This window comes from Canis lupus, chromosome 8 (genome assembly GCF_011100685.1).
Source record: "Canis lupus familiaris isolate Mischka breed German Shepherd chromosome 8, alternate assembly UU_Cfam_GSD_1.0, whole genome shotgun sequence".
Classification (NCBI taxonomy): domain Eukaryota; kingdom Metazoa; phylum Chordata; class Mammalia; order Carnivora; family Canidae; genus Canis; species Canis lupus.
Window position 1 is genome coordinate 36,404,166 of NC_049229.1, and position 9,386 is coordinate 36,413,551.

The following is a 9,386-nucleotide window of genomic DNA, read 5'->3' on the forward strand; positions in this document are numbered from 1 at the left end:
ATTCTCAGGCTGGGGAGGGTGTCCCATTGACTAAGTCTGTGTCAAACGCACACCTTCTGTCTGCTGCTCAATCCACGGACAGGCTGGGATGAGGTACACCCAACCTTGACAGCTTATGAGGCTGGGGGCAGGTATTATTTCCCACCAAGATTGCACACGTTAGGGAAAAGCAAGTCCCTGAAAAGAAACTGAGATGTTATCAAAAGAGGAATGAAATGTGTCTCACCAGAGAGAGAGAGAGAGAGAGAGAGGGAGAGAGAGAGAGAAAGAGAGACAAGTGTCTGCTATGAATAAAACTTTGCAGAAAAAGAGACCGTGTGATTTAAAAACCAATTTAATATTGGATGGTTTGATTACTACCAAACTCACTTGTGACATTTAGCACCTTTCTTTATTTTCCTTGATGAACTCAGAGCTCTTGCATAAATTTAATAATGTGTTATGTATCCCCTGGGTGTCTGATTTACTGACTTGAGCTGAAAGACTGGACTCTGTACAAAAAGATCTTGCAAACTTTGCCTATGGCTTTCCAGCCATGAAGAAACTAAGCTCTTATGCTCCCTGGAGAAGCTCAAAATTCTAAAATGAAGTGCCCTCTGCTCTGGTTTCTGCTTTTCAGCATTTCTCTTCTGCTTTCACATACTTTTGCTCTTTTAAAATTAAATATAAGAAACTCATTCCATATTTTTCATCATCTGCTTTTGAAAGTGAATGTTATGGATTTATGGTTTGAGGTTCTTTGATGTTAGAGTAGCAAACTATGCTTGCTTCACTTGTTTTTGTTTCATTTTTTTTTTACATCTATGAAGCTTTGATAATTTGATTTATTAAAACACCACAGTCAATGTAGGGGAACTGACACCATTTGCATTGTTGGAAAGCGTCATGAAACATAGGGTACTGGTTCCCTATGGAGAGCTTATGTCTGTTATTATGTAGCCCCCTTCCTCTTTGGTCCTAGGGAAGTTTGGCATTGAGCAACATCTTAAACTATACCTCAAGGGTATTTATTTCTAGGACATTTCAAGATTTAAAAACTTGTATCCTACACCCCTGATTTATATTAACTAACTGCTAAGATATACACAATGATAAACTAGTTTTTCTTATCAAGAAGCAGAAATGCTCTTTCCTCTTCCTTCATAATGGTTGTGGATCTGAGATATTAAAATGTGTATTTTATATGTATTTTATATGGTATCTCTTTAAATGTATCAGGGATTTGGAACTTGCTGAGGTTAGAGGAAGATGCTCTTTAGCACACTGGTATATATTGTGGATCCCTGAGGAAGAATAATGATGAAAGGGCCAAAATGATCCTTGCTGCAAGGTGGGAGTGTTTCTCTGTCCTCAGTTTCTATCAAAAAGGGAGGGAGGGTCAAGTGCGGAGAGGCATGCAGGAAGGGTGCGGGGAGGGAAGGAGATGGGGGAGAGAGAGAGAAAGAATAGGCAAACTTGAGCCAGAGTGGAAAGCCTGGAGAAGCAGACTCTAAGAACATAAAACCACAGAAAAAATGTCAAGGTTGGAAGAGTACCTAGATGTGTTCACTACATTTTCCACTATAACATCACTTTTCAAAGATTTCAAAGGTTTCAAAGAAAAGAACCCTCATATGCTACTATTTAATGAATATGTGTGTAGGGGGGATATTATAAAAATAGAATAGGGAATCTTTCAAGTATCTGAAGAACAGAAAAAAAAATCCAGGTCATACGGGAACTAGAACTGGAAAGTTAGAAATGAGGGTCTCTCTCTCTCTCTCTCTCTCTCTCTCCATTTATTAGGGATTGTGTAATCTCATTCTTCTCAAGATTGGCTATTTGACACACAGTATGATACAGTCTATTATTAGTTTCTTTACTCAACAATAAAATAGAAAGGCAATTAGACATGTCAGGAAATGCAAATAATACTAATACAACTTCTATTGAAATTCTTATTATGTGACAGGCACTGTGCTAAGTGCTTTAGATAGATTATTTCATCTAATCTTCAAATAATCCTACAAAGTAGTGATTATTATCCCAATTTTTTCAGATGAAAAATTAAGGCACAGAGAAATTAAATAACCAAGTCACACAACTCTTTTTTTTAAGGTCTTGTTTGTTTGTTTGTTTGTTTGTTTGTTTGAGCGAGAGAAAGCTCAAGCAGGAAGGGAGAGGGAGAAGCAGGCTCCCCACTGAGCAGGGAGCCTGCCATGGGGCTTGCTTGATCTCAGGACCCTGGGATCATGACCTGAGCTGAAGGCAGATGCTTTTGGTGCCCCAAGGCACTGAGCGTCCCAAGTCACACAACTCTTAAGTGGCAGAGTTGTTCTAAGCCTCAGGCTTTACAATTATGATATATTGTTTCTGGCTAGGCTCTATTATCCCCATCAAGAATGAATAATATTCACATAAACATTGTAAATGTCTTTTGGATTTTTAAAAGAATCTTTATAGAGATAAAGCATGTAAAACTTGATTATAAATCCAAAAGACCCTGGGCACATGCAGAAGAAAGAGGAAAGGGGGAGAAAGAGATGAGAAAAGAGTTATTTCCTAGTGGAAGAGATATTGTTTACTATTACTGCATCAAAAGAGCTGTATTTTTTAAATTAAAAAAATAGATGATAGAACTAAAAACAAGTTAACAAAAGTTGGAAGAAGGTTTAATATCAATGAGCCCATTTTTTAATTTGTCAAAACATCGTTCCATAGATAAATTAGGAAACAATACAAACATGTTAGTTATGTGGATGACTACCAGGAAACACAAAACTATAAACAGATGAAAAAGTTATCTATGAAAAGTGAAACTGGGGTATGGATCATGGAGTGAGATTTTTACTTTTTATTTTATACCTTTCCACTGAACTGATTATTTCCATGTGCCATATTATGTTTTATAATAAGAACCATGCCCATACCAACTCATTCAGTAAGTCCACATCTAGGTTTCCTTCCCAGGAGAATGCTCACAATGTACATTCTGGAAGTAGCTCTAAGGGAAATGAGGGACTTCATCCAAGACTGGAACTATAGTCCCTGGAGCGGGTGCTGGATAAACACCATGCCCTGATGGTCTGGGGTCTCTATTGCTACCTGAATGTGTTTATACTCCTACCGATCCCAAGGTGCAGCCCAGAGGTAAGAGAAAATAAGGACCCTCATGTCTGAATTTCTCATCCTCTTTTCTCTTTTACTTTTACTTCTGGATGAAAAGCCCTGGTGGTTCCATTTCGTTTTCCATTCTGTATTTTACCTTTCTGACCAGGGCACACTAAGCCTCATGGCTTGGCCTTAATGGCAGATGGGGTGTGAAAGGAGAAAGTACCCTGATGTTGGGAGATATTTCAAAAGTACCATCTCCCCTACATATATCCAGACACACAGAAACATCTGAGTTACTTCGATAGCAGTGGGCACTTAATAGTGGTGGGCACCTCTAGGGAGATGAGTGCAGAGGGACAAGGTATTCATGTATGACATGTGTAATTTATTGTTTTTTTGTTGTTGCTATGGATAGTTAGTGCTTTCATATGTTTTATCCATTTTAATCATCACAGTAGCCCAGCAAAATTAATTTTTACTCTATTTTTTGAAATTAATAGACTTTATTTTTTAGAGCAGTTTTAGGTTTATAGAAAAATTAAGTAGAAAGTACAGTGCCTTCCAATTTACCTACCCTATCTCCCCTCCCCAGATTCTCCTATCATCATCTCACATTAGTGTGGCATATTTGTGACAAATGATGAGCCAATACTGTACATTATTCTTAACCAAAGTCCTTAGTTTACATCCGGGTTCACTCTTATTATGATATCCTATGGATTTTGACAGATGTATAACACATATCCACCGTGGTAGTCTCATACAGAACAATTTTACTGTCCTAAAAATCCCCTGTGCACACCTACTCCTCTCTCCCCCTAATTGATTTTTTTAAAAATCCATGTCGTCCTGATTCCTGTAGTGTTCTCACTTGCCCATGAAGTGAAATCCAGTCCACTGCACCTGTTCTTCTCGTTACTGACTCTGCTTTCTGTGATAATAGCATGTGAGTGGTCTTCGAGCACCTCATATCCTGCCACTACCGCCACTTGTCAGGGGAAAACCCAGACAGGATGAGATCCACATTCCCAGCTGTCCCTGTCTTCCAAGGAAGAGAAACCCTAAACCAGTAGCTAAAGAATGAAACCAGATATCCCAGGGAAGGGGTAGGGGGTGTCAGGTCTCTGGTGGTCTGAAAGAGGCACCAAGCCAGAAGCCCCAAAATGCTGGGAAAACCAGCAGGGGAAAGAAAAAAGAAGAAAACCAGCAGGGAGATGTAGATAGTGCCTGGTAACATCTCAGGTACTGTGGGGTAAGGGGCCTCAAATAACAGGACTTAGGATTTGAGACAAACTCTTAATGCAGTAAGTACTGCTTCCTGGATAAAACCATATCCTGATTTCCAAGGTTAGCATTGGGCAGGGTGCAGGAGAGAGTCTCTTGTGCAGACAGCTGAGAATGAGGCTAGATTTCTCTAGGCGGTGATTTTTCAACCATTTTTATCATGGCCTGCAGTAAAAATCTATTTCATATTAACATCTAGTGTACACATGCAATGCACACATTGTGCATACACAAACACACACTGTCAACAGTATCAGCATCACCTGGGAACTTGCTAGAAATGTGAAATATGGAGCTCATATTTGGCCTATTAAATCAAAATTGGCATTTTAATAAGGTTCTCAAGTAATCGTGGTGCATATTAAGGTTTAAGAAGCACTGCTCCAGGGAACCTCAAACTCAAAGTTGAATAAACCCCAGATGATTTCATTCCCTGGGTTTCTTCCATCTGAGACCAGAGCCCTTAGTAAATTGGCTAAATACTATAGCCTAGGATCTTGTATCCCACCCCCATCAAGACTCCATCACATCATCATTATAATAACTGAACTGTATTATGGAGCTAAGTATGTGCCAAGGGCTATTCTAGTGCCGTAAGTATGTTAACTCTTTTAATTCTCATAACAACCTAATAAAGTAGGCTCCATTATTTTGCATTTTATATATGAGATAATTGAGATCCAGGAAGGTTAAATAAATTTCCCAGGTCACACAGCTAATAAATGGGGAAATAAAACTACTGAGAGTGATAGAAAATGATCAACAGATTGCTGCAAGATGGAAAGTGGGCGGGACAAGGCTATTAAACGAAATAGGTGGGCAAACTTGAGACTTCACATATTCTCCTCGTTAGAGCCAGTCTACTAACAAAATCCTTGAGAGGCTCTGTTTTCAGATCAGCAGGTATGGCCAAGGATCCAGGTGATAACTGGAGCAAACACTGGACAGCATCCCTGTTGATACACCCTAGTAATCCCCTACCGTTTTAGGGCAGAAAGTTCAGGCAGCTGATACTCAGCTGAAGTCTACCAGTTCCACTCCAAAACTTTTGAACTGACCATCTGGGGGAAAGCTAAGACCTCTCATACCATTCTCATTTGGACATTTGGGAACTCCCACAGCTTAAAAATTGGCCAGAATTTTGTATAGAGCCAAACTATCAAATGTGAAGGTAAAAACATTTCAGATCCCTGAGGACTTAGAAGATCTTTCCATATCCCCTTCTGCAGGAAGTTACTTAAGGATATACTCCAGCAAAATAAGGGAGTAAACTAAGAAGGAAGGAGATACGCAATCTATAAAGTGACAGCTCTGTTGCAGGACAGCAGGGGTAGACCAAAGGTTCTAGAATGAGAATAATATAACAGGCCCAGAGAGCAAGTCCAGTTCGGTGCAGGAGAGTTCTGGAGTGGAAAAGCCAACTCGCTCAGTAGAAAAGATGGTGAAAGAAAGTTTGGAGGTGGCGGGGGGGCACCTGCACAGTTCAGTTGATTAAGGGTCTACCTTCAGCTCACATCATGATCTCAGAGTCCTGAGATTGAGCTCCACATTGGGCTCCCTGCTCAGAGAGAAGTCTGCTTCTCCCTCTCCCTCTGCTCTTCCCCCCAACTCTCTCAAATAAATAAATTAATCAATTAATTTTTTAAAAGTTTGGGGAAAACGTGAGAATATGATAATGGAAAACAAAATGAAAAGAAAAAAGATAAGGAATTTCAAAGGCTCGGGGAAAGTATACAAGTGCCTTAAGCAACTAAACATGACCCAATTTAAAGCCAAATCTAAGGAAAAGGACTCCATTACTTTTTTTTTTTTTTTTTTTTTTTTACTCCATTACTTCTTGATGCTATGAGCATTCTACTTAATGTGGCTCTAGGGTGGTAATCTGGGGCCTGCAGGGAGGGAATGTGATTCCAGCACCCTGGTTTTCCAGGAACTGAACAGTATTTAAATGATTATAAATGTGTAAATACCTTTCAGTGATGTCTGACTTTAGAGTCAACTTACAGACAAAGCAGAGAAAAGTTAACAGAGGTTATACAGAATTATAACCATGTTTACTCTGTAAAATGTAATCAGCAGAAGGTAGGGTGAGGAAGAAAGGAAAGAAGGAAGCCAGAATGGAATGCTAATTGCATCATTTTTATAAAGTAGAGAGTCAAAGAATGCTGTTTGAAGTGAATGTATTACTTCATGGGAATGCATTTTGGGAGAGTGATTTGGCAATATATTGAGGTAAGAATGAAGATACCCCAGCCCCATGCCCCAATAATTGTCCTAGGTGATCTCACACAGGAGTACAAAGGGCCTCACTACAGCATTGTTTGGAATGGTTTAAAGGAATCAGTCTAGAGTAAGAAGCAGAATTACATAGAGGTTAAGAGAGAGGATTCTGGAGCTAGATGGTCATGTATGTAGTGGTAGTCGAGATTTCAGGAATGTGATTTGTTCTCTAGAGGCACATCAGTTTTCCAACAGAAAATGAGATCACAACAGAATCACATTAGTTAAGCAACACAGAGTACCCAGAATAGTGCCTGGCAGTTAGTAGGCACTCAATGTTGTTGTTGCTATTGCTATTATTATTTTCCATCAACAAGACCTGAACAAAGACACTGTGGTATGTTCATGGAATATGAGGCAGCAGGGAAAATGAAAGGACTACAGCTTCCATGTATTATTAACACGGATACATTTTGAAAACCTTAAACTGAATGAGAAAATTCAAATTGTAAAATAAAATGTTCAGGATAGTAGTATCACTTATATACATTAAAAAGGCAATAATATATATTATTTATGGATGCATAGAAATGTACATACAAATGATATTTATGAGGTAACATAAGTGTTATATTCTCTATATTCTTATATTTCATAATAAATGTTTAAGATGCAAAGTGAAGTTGCTAGACTAAGAAATAGTGAGGTAGTACTTTGTATAAAGTTTAGAATTTCAAAGTAACAAATAAAAGAATAAGAATGTAAATATTAAATATTGGGAGGAGGAGGGAAGAAAAGGTGTGAAGTCATGTTCATCTTTTCCATTGGAGGGTCAATAAATATTTAAAATTGATAAACGAAGAAACAGGGGTCCAAGCATACTACCTATACCTATCTACATGTACTGGATGGAAAGTGCCTTGGTGGCAGAAACCTGCCCTTCATTGTTAAAATTGTGCACAATGTCTTGCAGGATGCTTCACACATAGTAGATGCTCCACAAATATGTTCCCTTTTAACGAAATAATCTAAATATTAGTCTTGTTAGTTTGCAGGCTCACACAAGTAAGCCAAACACAGCTGTGCAGCCTTTTAGGGTGTTGGGGTGACCCCCAACTGGCCGCAGCCCCCATCTCTCCTCCCTGTTTGTCCATCCTAAAGCCTAAGCTGCCGAGTGCACCATTCTTTTAATATCGCTCCGCACTTCAGATTGCTCATGATCTGAAACCTTGTCAAAAAGATTTGAGGAAAAGTGGAAAAAAATTAAGTTCCACAGAAAAAAGCTCTTGAAACTTGGAGTGGAAAAACTGACAGGAAATAACCCATCACCGTCCTAGCCAAGAGAGTGGTTATTACAACACAGACCCGGTAACCCAAGGGGCGAGAATGGGGCGTTCTTGCCCCAGAGAAGAGAGCCAGCAGTCCCCCAATATTCGCAGCACCAGAGATTTTTTTCCAAATCCCACTTCAGATCTCATAATCCCTTCAGTCCTTAACTGCTGAGGATGACATCATCCGTTCCTGCCTTTCAGACAGAGGCTCACCACTTCTGCTTTAGAGCGCTGCTGTGGTCTTGCAAGCATGTGGCTTTCAGGCTGACTTAGAAAATCCAGTCACACATGGAAAAACACAATTTTAAAAATTATGATCTCTTTTCCCCCTTTATAAATGGACGTCGTTAACTTTGGATCTAAGCAAGTGTCCTGCCTCACTGAAAGGTGTGTGGATTGTTTTTTAGTACTGTTGAAGGCATGGCCTTTTCCCTGTTGTGGAGAGGTTGTAATGGTGGGATCATCAGAAGGCTTAAAGTGTCAATTTTCAGGGGTTTGCCTCCCCTAAGAGCCATAAAAAATGGAAACAAAAAAGTAAAATGAAAGAGTATTAGATAGGCATGCTCAAATCTATGTGTTGCTGCTACCTGTTTGAGTTATTTAAAATTCTCTAGTTCTACTCACGGGATTTTTGAGAAATAGATTTTCCTTTCTTTCCGTATTTCCTCTTCATTCTATGTCCCTTTATCTCTTTAGATCTATCAATGCGTGTGTATCTATGTGGGTGGTACACTAATCTAGAAGCTCTGGTTAATGTAGGGGATTTATCCATTCATTCGTCAGACATTTCATGAGCAACTGCTTTTGGTAAGACACTGTGGCTTTTACCAATACAATGGTGGGAACAGCCTTCTATCGGATAGATGACAACCCGTTAAGAGCAAAGACAGACTCAAGTGCTCCCTGAGCAGAGGAGGGAGTAACACTCTGCTGAGGTCACATTTCCCAGTTGTTTGAGAGAACCACCCTGGTATAAACATTTTCTGAGCCATCAAATATCTTTTCAGTTCATTTTGGGTTAGTTTTGCAGTGTTGAGTTTTCAATGGAATGAGGAGCCGTCTTTCTGTGCCAAAATGTATCCTTATGTCAGGGAGAGAGGGGTGGATAGAGAAAAGCCCAAGGAGAGGGGTGAGGGGAGGGGGACCTTGGCTTCCTGCCTGCCAAGGGACTAGCATATTTAAATTCCCTGGTGCTGTTAGTGAATCGTTAGGTTAAGAATTCTGGATGTGTGTGTGAGCATATGTGTGCTTAATTGTCTACTCTTCCAAAACTCCTTCCTTACCTTCTCTTCTCCCTCCCACTTCTTTTTAAAGTAGAAGAAATTACAAAGACAACGAGGGGTCTTGTTTCATTGTCCTTTAGGTGGATGGAATCATCACATTATGACATTCATCTGAATCATTAGGAAATCCACATTCCAAAATCTTTAAAATCCCATCCATGCCTCAGTAGGGACA